The following is a 14,471-nucleotide window of genomic DNA, read 5'->3' on the forward strand; positions in this document are numbered from 1 at the left end:
CCAATATCCAGGTTGAGGTATCATCCTCCACTAAACATGTCTCAGTAACTAGTAAATCATATTTACCTTGTGTTTCTTTGAGGCAGGGGCCTGAGGACATTCCTCAGTAAAGAGAAATCTCAAGTCATCTATTACTAGTGTTGAATTCATACTGTTTTTCCATTTTGAGTAATTATCGCTGTTTAGTTTCTCAGAAGCTAAGAGTTGATCTAAGGAGCTAGTCATGCTGAAAAGAAAAACATATCTTTTTTAGTAAAAAATTATTAATCTGTTAAATCCAATCAAGCAAAAAATCTAATAATGTACCCTTCATTATATTTTGCAACGATATTTCAATGATTTAGAATAACCTCCACCGAGGGGTGATCGACTATTCTCCGTTGAACCAAGACTATCTTGACTAGATACTATCACCAGAATAACTTTTATTCCTATAGTAACTCAGTTATCGCTAGTTTGGTCAGAATTTACTAACACTTAGTAATGCTCGTAAGTGTGACCCTCCATTTTTAGACCTCAAAGATCGAAATCATTACGCTCTCAAAGTTGGAAAACAAGAATGAAAATAGACCTGAGAGACCCTATCTATTTCTAGAGTTCGCGGTGTTCCGAATCCTATAATACAACCCCCGATTGGTAAGGTCGCTCCAGGGAAGACATGTAGGCACATTATAGGAATCTTACGGTGCGACTAATGGAAGAGACCATAGGATGTGTTGACACACTTCCTTCTCCCACTTACTATGAACAACTTCCCCTATTCACCTTGGTATTGACTCATACAAACACTCTCGCGAATGGAGTCCGCTCCCAGAACAGCCCAAAGCCAAGCATGAATCTCACGGTGTGAACTTTCAGGGACGCTTGAGCTAAAAAGTACATTACTTCTCTCCAGCTGAAGTGTTTCTAGACGGTTAGGGTATAAAATACTTAGTGATACATTTCGGCTAACTAAAACATATCCTAAGTTAGGTGATTCATCCGAGTATAACTTTTATATTGGATTTTTAACCTACGATGTCTAGGTGATAAACAAATTTTATTACCTCACACCGCTCATGCATGCTCATAAAACCAGTTTAACCTAACTCAAACACTGGCTTCGATCTCCAGGTAGTAGGTGTTCCATGAACCGTCAACTTAAAAACCTTCAACCTTAGTCATCTTATCTAACTTTTTGCCAAGATCTTGTCGAGTGAGTTCTCTTGTAACTTCGGTTTTTACAAGATATCGACCTATTTTCTATGAAAATTGGGATTGCTCGATGGTTAACCCTAAGTGAGCATGCATCTTATCTTTGTTATAGATTTTAGAAGTCTAGGTTATTTTATAACAATTATAAAATAAATTATAACAATTATAACCCTAGAGCATTCATATATAACATGCTTCCTTCAATCAAACATGCTTTTCCTATGGTGGGGTTTTAAAACTATATGGCATACCATATGCACGTATAATCAAACAACAATATACATCACATGCATAATAGGTAAACAACACTAAAGTGGACCGATTTTGGCATTAAAAACAAACAAATAACTAATTTATTACAAAATTCAGCAACCAGCTTCCCGGAATCGGCTTAAACACTTTGAACCATCTTGAACCGGCAAAAAAAACTCTCGAACCGGCCCAAAAACTCCAAAAATCAAGTTGAACTGGTTAAACCGGCTCAACCAGGTCAAACAGACCAGTCCAGACCGTCTGGACCAGCTAGTCAATGGCCGTTGGTGCAGTCAACGGAGGCGCAGGTCGGATCCACGAGTCGTAGCGAACGACGCACGCGAGATAACATTGGGTGGAGAACTGGGTCGGGTCGACGGAACGAGCCAGATATTTACTTAAACAGCTGGCGCGCGCGAGTCTTCTCAAAACTGGGTCGATCTAGGCTGCAAGTCGGGTCTAGGAGCTCTTCTCTCAAGTCTATGGTCAATCTTGGGTCTGTGAGCCATTTTCCTTCCATTTTGGCTACTGTTCTCTCTCCCGGAATCAAGAAATTACAACCTAATTTCAACTCTAATGACTCCAACAAATTTATAGACCCTTTTTCACACATGAATGCTCATAAACAAGTGAACAATTACAAATTTCCACAAGAAATTTAAAAGAAAAAATGCCAAAATCATAATAAACCCACTTTAGTCCCTGTTTCATTCAATACTTGAATAGATAGGAAAAAAACACCCACCAAAAGCAATTGAGCGAAATTCTAGCATGCTCTGATACCACATAATGGAACTCGAGACATACGCAGCGGAATTAGGACCTAATTACACTCTAATTGCTTCAAAATTAAAGGAAAATAGCATGCAATTTGAAGAGGAAAAATAGTAAATTAAAAGGGATAGCATACAACTTTTGAAGCTTTTGAAACCCGCCTTTCCTTGCCAAATCTTGGCTCGAACAAAAAGGGACCACCACTAGAGTTGACGTACTATCCTTTGGACTGAGAACGGGGCTGTAAGACCCAGTGGGTGAAAAAAACCGAGAGAGAGAAAGAGATGGGAAACAAATATGGAATTTTGGTTTTGGGTTTTCCCCTTTTTTCTTAGCCCAATTTTAGAAAACCAATTTTTCAAAATTGGCCAAACTTTTTAAACTAAATTGAAAGAGCCCAATTTATAGAAAAAAGCCATGCAACAATTGCATCAACCAAATCCATCAAAACCCAATACCTATAATCCACTATCTTAGTGGGCTTAATGTCTCCACTATAAGCCAACACCTAGCCCACTATTTTGTTAGTGGAATATTCAACAAAAATTTGGATTTTCCCACTAACTATAGTCAAAGGGCAAATAGTCATTTGGTCAAAGTCTAACTTTGACCAAAAAGTCAACATTTTGACTTTTTATGATTTTTTTCGTGTTGACTAATTTTGACCTCCCGAGCATGAAATCTACATATTTTCTCGAAATTCAAATCATATTTAAATATAAGGTCGGTTGAAGTTTGACTTGTCAAAGTCAAAAAAGTCAACTCTTTGACTTTTTACATCTTTGACCATTTTCCATCATTTGCGAGCTTCCGAAAATGAACATATTCATATTTTTGATATTTAAATCAAATTTAAATATTAAAGCTATATCTCTAAACTGAAAACCTGACCACTATATCACATATATTTGTCGGTTTCTCTCTTTTTTACCTAATTCGAACAATTCGAATTATCTATCATACTGTTCTTAGTTTATTCCATATGAGCTAGTAGGGGAACCTAATGGACCTATAGATCATGGGCTCCAACGAATATAAGATATAGCTGGCTAAACTCTTAAGACGGAGCTAATCAACATTCGTTAACTAACGGATCATTTCACTAGAGTCACGTAGTTGCACTCCCCTCACTATAGATATATTTGTGTCCATTTGATATAACCATGATTAGTAAGCTAATCCTACATAGGTTGTTCCTAATCTCGGCTAGTTTATAAAAACCGTTTTACCCCCGAGACTACATCTTATTCCTTAAGTTCCATTGATCCTCTAATGAACAATTGGTTTAAGGTCCAACCTATAAACTGAATCCCTCTCGAGCCAAGGAGAGGGTGGGGCCCCTTGTTCAAGACCTAGATTTAGTACTAAAAGGACAACCTATCTACTATCCCTATAATGGGTAAGAGTGAATTCCGTCTTGCATCTTATGTTCCCAGCTATCCACCAGATCTTACCCCTGAAATGGGAGGCTTATTGGGCCAGCGACATTGAGTTGCCCTCACCTATGCAGATCTGAGGATAATTCCGAGTGGATAGGAGTTCATAGTTAGCTTAGGATTAAGATTAAGTTTCCTATGTCATCAAATTAACGAAATAGTTAGTTTTATACATAAAATGGCATTTAGAACATAAAAGGTGACTATTTCATGGTTCAGTCTCATGTAAATTCTTTACATAGAATGCCCCCACTCACATATCTCTATATAAACGATTCAGGATCACATCGTTTGTACTAACTACAAAGTGGGTTCGCATTCCATAGTGTCCCTAGAATAAGGCGCCCAACCTTATTCATATACTATAGACCATTTTGACTATATATTTGAACTTGATCCACCTTATATGTCACTAATAAAGTTCAAACTACATTAAATAGCCTCAGGACCTAGTTTTATTGGATTCAAGATTACAATTTCAATAACAACTTTATCGAAAAAACAAAACAGAATATGTTTATTAATTTACAATCTACGAGTTTAGGACATAAAATCCAATAGGTCGTTGCCCCATGATTCATCATAAACAAATATACGGGTTGTTGAGTCCATGGGCAGGCGTCTCTCAGATGCTATTCTCCCCATAGCATGCAATCCATTACGGTTGTGTGACTCACCGCATTAATCTGTGTTGTGCCCTGAGAAAGATTCTCTGTTGATCAGCTACCGTCTGGAGGAGTGAGGTCATCATGGTCATTTGTTCGACCAATGCACTCATTGTGTTTGCGGCACATTGGCTCTTCTACTTGTTCTTGCTCCAGACCTCTTACCTCAAACCCAATATCAACCCATTCATTAGAGGGTCGCGAATATGCGATCCAATATATTCTTTGCTTCTGTATATGTCTTATTCATTAATCCTTCTTCTGCAGAGGAGTCGGCAACTGCTTGTGTTGACTGGTCCAGGCCATTTTAAAAGGTTTCCATGAAAATACTATCAAGGATCCTCATATGCAAACAGTTCTTTACTAACTGTCGGAATCGCACCCAGGCGGTGCTCAAGGTTTCATAGTTCTTTTGTTCAAAATTCAAGATTCCCTTCACCTTTGTGCGTTGACTGATTGAGGAAAGAACCTATTCATGAACCTATCAACCAACTGTTCCCATCCATGAATTTCGCCCGATTCTAATGCTTGAGCCCACCTCTTTGCTTCATCCTGCACGTGTACGAGAATAGATACATTTTAAGGCTTTCTTGAGTTATACCAGGTAGGGAGAATGCGCTACACATGCTGCGAAATTAGTTAAATGTGCATATGGGTCTTCTCCCGGTAATCCTCCGAATTGTCCCACATTCTGAATCATTTGCAGCATGATTCGTTTTAGTTCAAAGCTTGAATTCCTCTCAACTACTAGTCTTGAAATCCCTGGTGAAAAATTGTAAAAATCTAGCACTGCATATTCCCTCATAGTGATGTTCTGATTAGTGGCAAGAAAAATAGGATCTTACACTGGCAAATCTCCCCTCAGGTTTCCAGCAGGTGCCATGTTCTCTTCAGCCATACTTCTTCACCAATAAATTCAGCCATGATGAAGTATGCGCGAAGAATACACTTGATCTCTGGGTACACTTAGAATTACAAGATTAATCCAACACTATAAGCCGTTAGATTGCTTTTTGCATTGAACAGTCAGTACAAAGAGATCTGTCCTGCACATAACATGAAAATATTCAACATTAACCATTAACCAATTCCCCGGAAACGATGCCATAAACTTGTCACGAGTTCGGTATGTATGATATTTAATGCTCATGATGATTCGATACTACTACGATTTATGCGTTAATTAGAGATGGTCAAGTAGTATGCCCTGCGTTGTCACAAGTTTTCTTACGATGGAACCAAGTGTAATTCCACCGCAAGTTTCTCGGTGTGATCCGAGGTCGAACACGGGGAAGTGGTGTGATAACTTGTAGAAATACAAGTTATTTATGCCATCTTATCTAGATATTGCGACCAAAAGTGAGGAAGTATACACTAATTGTATGTAAATTAACTTAGTTTGATAATGATTTCAAATGCTTGCAATAAAATCCACTAATGCCAAAAGACAGAGAATATGGCGAAAATTTACTCTATTTTGTAGGAAGACAAAAGTCACCACTTACGCCCAAGGCTCGAGAGAACCTCATCAACGCATCTCTATCACCATTGCGGCCATCGAACGTCATTGCACGGACATTCATTGAAGAAACGATGCAATGCGATAGTCGATCCTGATTTCTAAGACAACCGCTTGCGGTTGAAAAAATAAACGTCGCATGCGAACCTGCGATCGAGTGATGCAAATGAGCAATGCAAGAGTGGGAGATTCAGACGCGTGTACAGCTAATGGTTGTGCACAATTGACGGTCTGATTTCATAACAGAAGGAATAAAATCCCTCTATATTCGGAATTTCCATAACCAACAGTGGGGACCACTTAGCCGGAGTCAAAGCTATTTTGTCTATAAATACCCCGAGGATTCAATGAAAAGTTATGCTATTCAATTTGGGCAAAGTGCTGCTAGATTAAAGAATGAAAAGAGCTTAGCTGAGTGCTACAAAGTAAAATCCGGGAAGAAGAAGAGATAAGGCCGAAAGGTGTAATCTCCGTTCACCCTGTCAATATCCCCGAGCGAAGCTCTGTTCAAGGACTCTGCTACATATCTTTTTTAGTAAAAATATTAATCTGTTAAATCCAATCAAGCAAAAAATCTTAAATGTACCCTTCATTATTATATTTTGCAACGATATTTCAATGGTTTAGAATAACCTCCACCGAGGGGTGATCAACTATTCCTCCGTTGAACCAAGACTATCTTGACTAGATACTATCACCAGAATAACTCTTATTCCTATAGCAACTCAGTTATCGCTACTTTGGTCAAGAATTTACTAACACTTAGTAATTCTCGTAAGTGTGACCTCCATTTTCAGACCTCAAAGATCGGAATCATTATGCTCCTAAAGTTGGAAAGACAAGAATGAAAATAGACCTGAGAGACCCTATCTATTTCTAGAGTTCGCGGAGTTCCGAATCCTATAATAACACTTATATTAAAACGAAGCATGCATAGTATATATTTTATAACACTTATAAGATATAACAAATGCATGTCACATACTTTTCCTATGGTGGGCTTTTAAAACTATATGGCATACTATATGCACACCTAATCAAAGAACATTATACATCACATGCATAATAGGTAAACAACATTAAAGTGGACCGATTTTGGCGCTAAATACAAACAAATAACTAATTTATTGCAAAATTCAGCAACCAGCTTCCCTGAACCGGCTTCAGACACTTTGAACCATCAGAAACCTCTCAGAAATCACTCGAACTGGCCCAAAAACACAAGAAACTAAGCTAAATCGGTCAAACCGACTCAACCAGGTCAAATGGACCGGTCCAGACCGGCTGGACCAGCTGTCAACGCACGCTGGGGCAATCAACGGAGGCGTAGGCGCGCGGGTCGCGGAGCGGGTCTGGGGCAAGCGAGCGAATGTACGCGCGAGACTGCACGAAGCGGAGCGGATGAGCAGGTCAAATCCAGGCGGGTAGGCGTGCGTGCGAGCTTCCCCGAACCGGGTCGGGTCTGGGCAGCGAGTCGAGTCTGGAAGCAGAATTCGAGTCCGTGATGCAATTTTTCTCCAATTTGCTGCTGTTCCTTCTCCCGGAATCAAGAATTTACAGCTTAATTTCAACTCTAATAACTCCAACAAATTTACAGACCCTTTTTCACACATTAATGCACATAAATAAGTGAGCAATTGCAAATTTTCACAAGAAATTTAAAGAGAAAAAAATGCCAAAATCATAATAAATCTACTTTAGTCCCCTTTTCATTGAACACTTGAATAGATAGGAAAAAAACACCCACCAAAAGCAATTGAGAATAATTCTAGCATGCTCTGATACCACATGATGGAACTCGAGACATACGCAGTGGAATTGGGACTAATCACACTCTAATTGCTCTTAAATTAAAGAAAATAAGCATGCATCATGAAGGAAAAACAATGAATTAAAAGTGAGAGATGCTACCTTTGAAGCTCCCGAAAACCGCTTCTCCTCGTTGAATCTCGACTCGAACTCTTTTGGACCACCACTAGAGTTGTCCTACTATCCTTTGGACTCAGAACTGAGTTGTGGGACCTGGTGGATGAAAAGAACCGAGAGAGAGAAAAGAGATGAAAATAAGGAATGAAATTTTTTTAGTAGGTTTGGGTGTTTCCTTTTCTTTTCTTCACAAAGTTGTAATTTTCCAGCCCAAATATCAGAAAACTAATTTTCAAAATGGCAAAATTCTTTTAACTGAAGAGCCCAATTTATAGAAAAAAGGCATGCAACAATTGCATGAAAAATCTTCACAAAATCCCAACATCTAGAATTCACTCACTTAGTGGGCTTAATGTCTCCACTATAAGCCAACATCTAGCCCACTATTTTGTTAGTGGAATTATCCAACAAAATTTTGGTTTTTCCCACTAACTATAGTCAAAGGGCAAAACAGTCATTTGGTCAAAGTCAAACTTTGACCAAAAAGTCAACATTTTGACTTTTTATGATTTTTTCCGTGTTGACTAATTTTGGCCTCCCGAGCATGAATCCGCATTCATTTTCTCGAAATTCAAATCACATTTGAATATAAGGTCGGTCAAAGTTTTGTCTTTTCAAAGTCAAAGTCAACTCTTTGACTTTTTACAACTTTGACCATTTCCATCATTTTCGAGCTTCCGAATATGAATGTATTCATATTCTTGATATTTAAATCACATTTAAATATTATAGTTGTATCTCTAAGCTAAAAAAAACCCGACCACTATATCACATATACTTGTCGGTTTCTCTCTCTCTACCTAATACGAATAATTCAAATTATTCTATCATACTGTTTTAAGTTTATTCCATATTAGCTAATAGGGGAACCTAATGGACCTATAGATCATGGGCTCCAACGATCCAAGATTAGCTAGGTAAACTCTTTAGACGGAGCTAATCAACATTCGTTAACTAACGGGTCATTCCACTAAAGTCCCGTAGTTGCACTCCCTTCACTATAGCTGTATTTGTGTCCATTTGATATAACTATGATTAGTAAGTTAATCCTTCACATGTTGTTCGTAATCTCGGCTGGGTCATAAAAACCATTTTACCCCCAAGACTACATCTTGTTCCTTAAGTTCCACTGATCCTCTAGTGAACAATTGGTTTAAGGTCCAACCTATAAACCAAATCCCTCTCGGGCCAAGGATATGGTGGGGCCCCTTGTTCAAGATCTAGATTCAGTACTAAAGGGAACAACCTATCTACTGTCCCTATAACAGGTAGGAGTGAATTCCGTCTTGTAGCCTATGTTCCCAGCTATCCACCCGATCTTACCCCTGAAATGGGAGGCTTATTGGGCCAGCAATATTGAGCTGCCCTCACCTATGCAGATCTAAGGATAATTCTAAGTGAACAGGAGTTCATAGTTTAGTCAGGATTAAGATTAAGTTACCTAGGTCATCAATTTAACGAAATAGTCAAGTTTTTATACATAAAAGGTATTTAGAACGTAAAAAGTGACTATTTTATGGTTTCAATATTATTTAAACTCTTTCATAGATGCCCTCACTCACATCTTCTATATGAACGATTCAGGATCACATCGTTTGTACTAACTACAAAGTGGGCCGCATCCATAGTGTCCCAGAATAAGCCCCACCTTATTCATATACTATAGACCATTTTGGCTATAATATTTGAACTTGATCCACCTTTATGTCACTACATAAAGTTCAAACTATATTAAATAGCCTCAAGACCTTAGTTTATTGGATTCAAGATTACAATTTCAATAACAAATTTATCGAAAAACAAAACAGAATATATTTATTAATTTACAAACTACGAGTTTTAGGACATAAAATCCAACAAATTCTTCACAACTATTAGGTGTACAGTGTCTCAATCCTCCCCTTTTGCGTTGCTCAGCTGCATCTTTCGACCATAGGTTCGCATGCGGTGTTTATTTTTATTACCGCATGCGGTTGAAACATAGCTCTTGATCGAATGTCACATTACGCTGTCATTGCGGTAATCGTCTCTTCATAGTTGGTTGACGGGCACAATGTGACAGAGATGCATTGATCAGTTTCTCGTGAGCCTCTGGTGCAAGCGGTCACTTGGTTTCCTACAAAACAGAGTAAATATCGGCTTGTTTTCTATCGTTATGGCATTAGTGGGTGTAACTGCAATCATTTATAATTATTGTAATACTAGGCTAATTTTCATACAATCGATGCATATATACTCACTTTTGGCCGCAATATCTAGATAAGGTGGCATAAATAACTTTTATTTCTACAAGTTATCATCTGATGAAGAGTGTGAAGAAAAGGATGCCAACACATCCGTAGCTGCCTGCAATGCAATCGTAGCAAAAACAAACAAAGAAGAAGGAACAATCGCAACGCAAGAAGAAGAGCAAAAAGAAGAAAGAAAAATAACGCAACCTTCTCTCGTGGAAGTGTCACGAGTTCGGTATGTATGATATTTAATGCTCATGATGATGTGATACTACTACGATTTATGCGTTAATTAGAGATGCTCAAATAGTATGCCCTGCGTTGTCACAAGTTTCCTTATGATGGAACTAAGTGTAATTCCACCGCAAGTTTCTCGGTGTGATCCGAGGTCGATCACAGGGAAGTTGTAACGACGCGACCCCTTAGGACCTAGGTAAGGCCGTTACTAAAATAAATGCATGCAAAGAATTTAAAACGTTGCTCAGTCATTTGAAATAAATGCAAATTAAAAACAAGAGAAGTTCAAAAGACACTTATTAAATGCAATTGTTAAAAACAATAATAGGGTACCCATAAATCATAAAGGTTAATAAATATATATGGAAAAAAATTCTTAATAATAAGTTTCAAACATCAAAACTAAACATTAAAGGAAACATGAAAAGAACTCTAAATCTCATGATGCGGAAGCATAAAAAAAACTAGTCCCAGTGGCTCGATCATGAATTCCGCTGCGCCATCGCCAGTGCATCTCTACCCTTACCTAAAACATCAACATAAGAAAGAATGAGTATAAAATACTCAGTAAGTAACCCCACCACTAGGGTCAGGCTAGGCATCTGTATCCTCTAGATACCCATTTATGGCACATAAATACATCTAATATATAAGAGACTGAGTCCTATCCTATTGTAGTTAAGTATGCCCACAAAACTGGTGAATTCCGAAGGAAACACAAAACTGGTGAATCCCGAAGGAAACAAAAAACTGGTGAATCTCGAAGGAAACACAAACTGGTGAATCCCGGAGGAAACACAAAACTGGTGAATCCCAAAGGAAACACAACTGGTGAATCCCGAAGGAAACACTTACTGGTGAATCCCGAATGAAACATAAACTGGTGAATCCCGAAGGAAACATAAACTGGTGAATCCCGAAGGAAACACAAAATGGTGAGCATCTAACTAATCAACGAGGACATTCACACAGTCTTAACATGCTAAGATTCAACATTGTATGGTTCTAAAGCATACATAAAAATCCTTAATACCATGGCTGCATCACATACCCATAATTCTTAACAACATATTATACATCATCCATATATAACTTATATCATAAAGTCACCACATACAAGTATGCCTCAACGTCAGTAGATCAGACATCGACATATGAAAACACATACTATCACATACTAACGATCAAGCACTTAGGTATGTATGTAAACAAATCAGAGTTTGTGCCAGAATATACTTTGATTCAAGTCATACTGTCAATCAACATGCTAACAGTTACCATAACATACACTTATCATGCTAGCATACAACTAGAGCCTGGCCCGTGGGCCGTTCCAGTGATAAGATTACTTACCTCAAAGTCAAATTTAGATATTAATCCAAGCTAATGATCTCCAACCAAATAAGTTCTGAATTGTGTCCCATAATACATACATAATACTAAATTTCAGTAATGAAACCAGGACCCAAACATACAAATGGAATCCAATGCTCACCAATTGACTTACCCACACGAAACTTGATTAACAAACACTTGCAAGATTTCGACTCCAAAATCTCCTTCTAACAGACTTTAAATCCCAATGGATGACAACTTGAAACCTTAAAGATACACGGGTTAAGTCAAACTTAATTCAGTAATCAAAGCATGCACACAAACCAACCATAAGGACCATAACTTTTACCCAAAACTCTTGTCGAACGATCTTGAATCTTTTGGACAGTTGCTGCTATAATTTTCTAGGCTCAAATCTAAAATAAAGATAATGGAACTAATTTAATCTTTAATCCAACTTAGTGGGCATTCAAAATCTTTCAAGAAAACCAACCACAAAATAGATCTTACTAAAATCTTAAAGTCCGACGAAGACCCACGCAACAGAAGATAGGCAGTGCGGCGATGGACGGCGGAGAAACCAACTGGATGCGGCAGCGCTCAAGCTGCTGGGAGATATCGACGATGTGCAGCGGTCAGGTGCTGGAGCGGTGGCGGCGGTCGGGAGAGTTAGTGAGGGAGGCGGGCGGGATGCTGGGCAATGAGGGAGGCGCGAAGATTTGGGTGCGGGGCCTGGGTGCGGAGGAGAGAAATCGGGGGGAGGGGGGTTTTTATAAAAAAAAATAATAATAATAAAAGGAAAATAATATAACTTTAATTAGATTTTTTTTCCTTAACCCACTTTATACTATTTAATTCCTTTCCTTTTTCCAAAAATAATTAATTCCTACCATAACTTTTCCCAAATTGAAATTTTTTAGAATAAATTCTATGACAACACTTAAATCCTCGCATTTATACTTTAAATTCAGAATTCCAAACATGTCATTCAACTAAGGACAACTACTAAAAAGGGAAAAAGTTTTACATAAAAATAAATAAATAAAAAGGTGTGGTATGTTACATTCTTCCCCCCTCAAAGAACTTTCGTCCTCGAAAGTTCATCCTTGAAAAAGCTCTGGGTACTGGGCCTTCATCTCAACCTCTCGCTCCCAGATGGCTTCCCTGAACTGGTGGTTCTGCCACAGAACTTTCACAAAAGCAATCTCCTGACGACACAATTTCTTTACTTCTCTAGCAAGAATCTCTATGGGCTTCTCCTCGTAGCTCAAGTTATCATTCAACTGTAAGGGCTCGTAGTCAACTACATGGGATGGGTCTGCCACATACTTCCTTAGCATCGAAACATGGAAGACATTATGAACCGAAGACAATGGTGGGGGCAAGGCCAAACGGTAAGCTACAGGGCCAACTCGTTCCAGGACCTCGAAAGGTCCAATGAATCTTAGACTCAACTTTCCTTTCCTGCTAAAGCTCAGAATACACTTCATGGGTGCCACCTTTAAGAACACTGTCACCTAGTCTCAAATTCGAGGTCCTTACGTCTTACATCGGCATAGCTCTTCTTTCTGCTCTGGGTTGTTTGCATACGAGCCTTGATCTTCTGTATGGCCTCATTTGTGGTCTACACCAATTCAGGTCCTAACAATCTCCTCTCTCCTACCTCATCCCAACACACAGGGGACCTGCAACTCTTCCCAATATAGGGCCTCAAAGGGTGACATCCCAATAGTGGACTGGTAGCTGTTATTGTACACAAACTCCATTAAGTGCAAGTGAGCATCCCAACTTCCGGAAAACACTATGGCACAGGCACGCAACATGTCTTCTTGTATCTGATTCAATCTCTCTGTCTGCCCATCAGTCTGGGGGTGGAACGCTGTACTAAAGTTTAACCGGGTCCCCAATGCTGCTTGGAGACTCTTCTAGAAGTTAGACGTGAAACGAGGGTCTCTGTTTGACACAATGGACACGGGTGCAATCTTACCACTTCCTTCATGTATATCTGTGCCCACATATTCACTGAAAAAGTGGACTTTCCAGGTATGAAATGTGCTAGCTTCATAAGTCTGTCTACAACGACCCATATCACAGTGAAACCTTTAACTGTTCGAGGCAATCCCATGATGAAGTCCATAGACACATACTTCCACTTTCATTCTGGTACATTTAATGGTTGTAACAAGCCTGCTGGCCTCTGCCTCAGGGCTTTCACTTGCTGGCACACCAAACACTTACTGACGAACTCCACAACCTCTCTTTTCATATCATTCCACTAGTAGTAACGTTTCAGATCCTGGTACATCTTGGTGCTGCCAGGGTGAACCGAGAATAGGGAACTATGAGCCTCTGACAACAGCTCCTCCTTAATGTCACTAACCGCCAGCACGCACAGACGCCCCTGATAAAAGAGGCCACCTTCTGCTGACACAGAGAATTCGCTATCCTGGCCTGACTCTACTCTACGAACCCTCTCCCCCAAATAAGGGTCGTCTCGCTGCGTATCAAGTAATCTTCTGCCTAAGGCTTGTTTTGCACCGACAACTGTGCTAACTGTGCCGTGACTTCCCCACGACACTGCAATCTCTGCCTTCGTTTCAGTTCCCTGCATAGATGATTCTGTTCGGATAATGACGCTGCGGAATGGGCCACCTCCTGCTTAAAGCATTGCCACTACGTTTGCTTTCCCCGGGTGTGTACAAAATTTCACAGTATATCCTTTACTATTCTAAACGCCTTCTTGCCTCATGTTAGCGTCTTTCTGAGTGAAAAGTATTCAAACTCTTGTGGTCAGTGAAGATCTGTAATCTTTTCCCCATACAAGTAATTCGTCTCCCAGATCTTGAGAGTAAAACCACTGTTGCTAACTCCAAGTCTGCGTGGGAATAATTCTTTCGTGCTC

Source organism: Benincasa hispida, chromosome 9 (genome assembly GCF_009727055.1).
Source record: "Benincasa hispida cultivar B227 chromosome 9, ASM972705v1, whole genome shotgun sequence".
Taxonomy (NCBI): domain Eukaryota; kingdom Viridiplantae; phylum Streptophyta; class Magnoliopsida; order Cucurbitales; family Cucurbitaceae; genus Benincasa; species Benincasa hispida.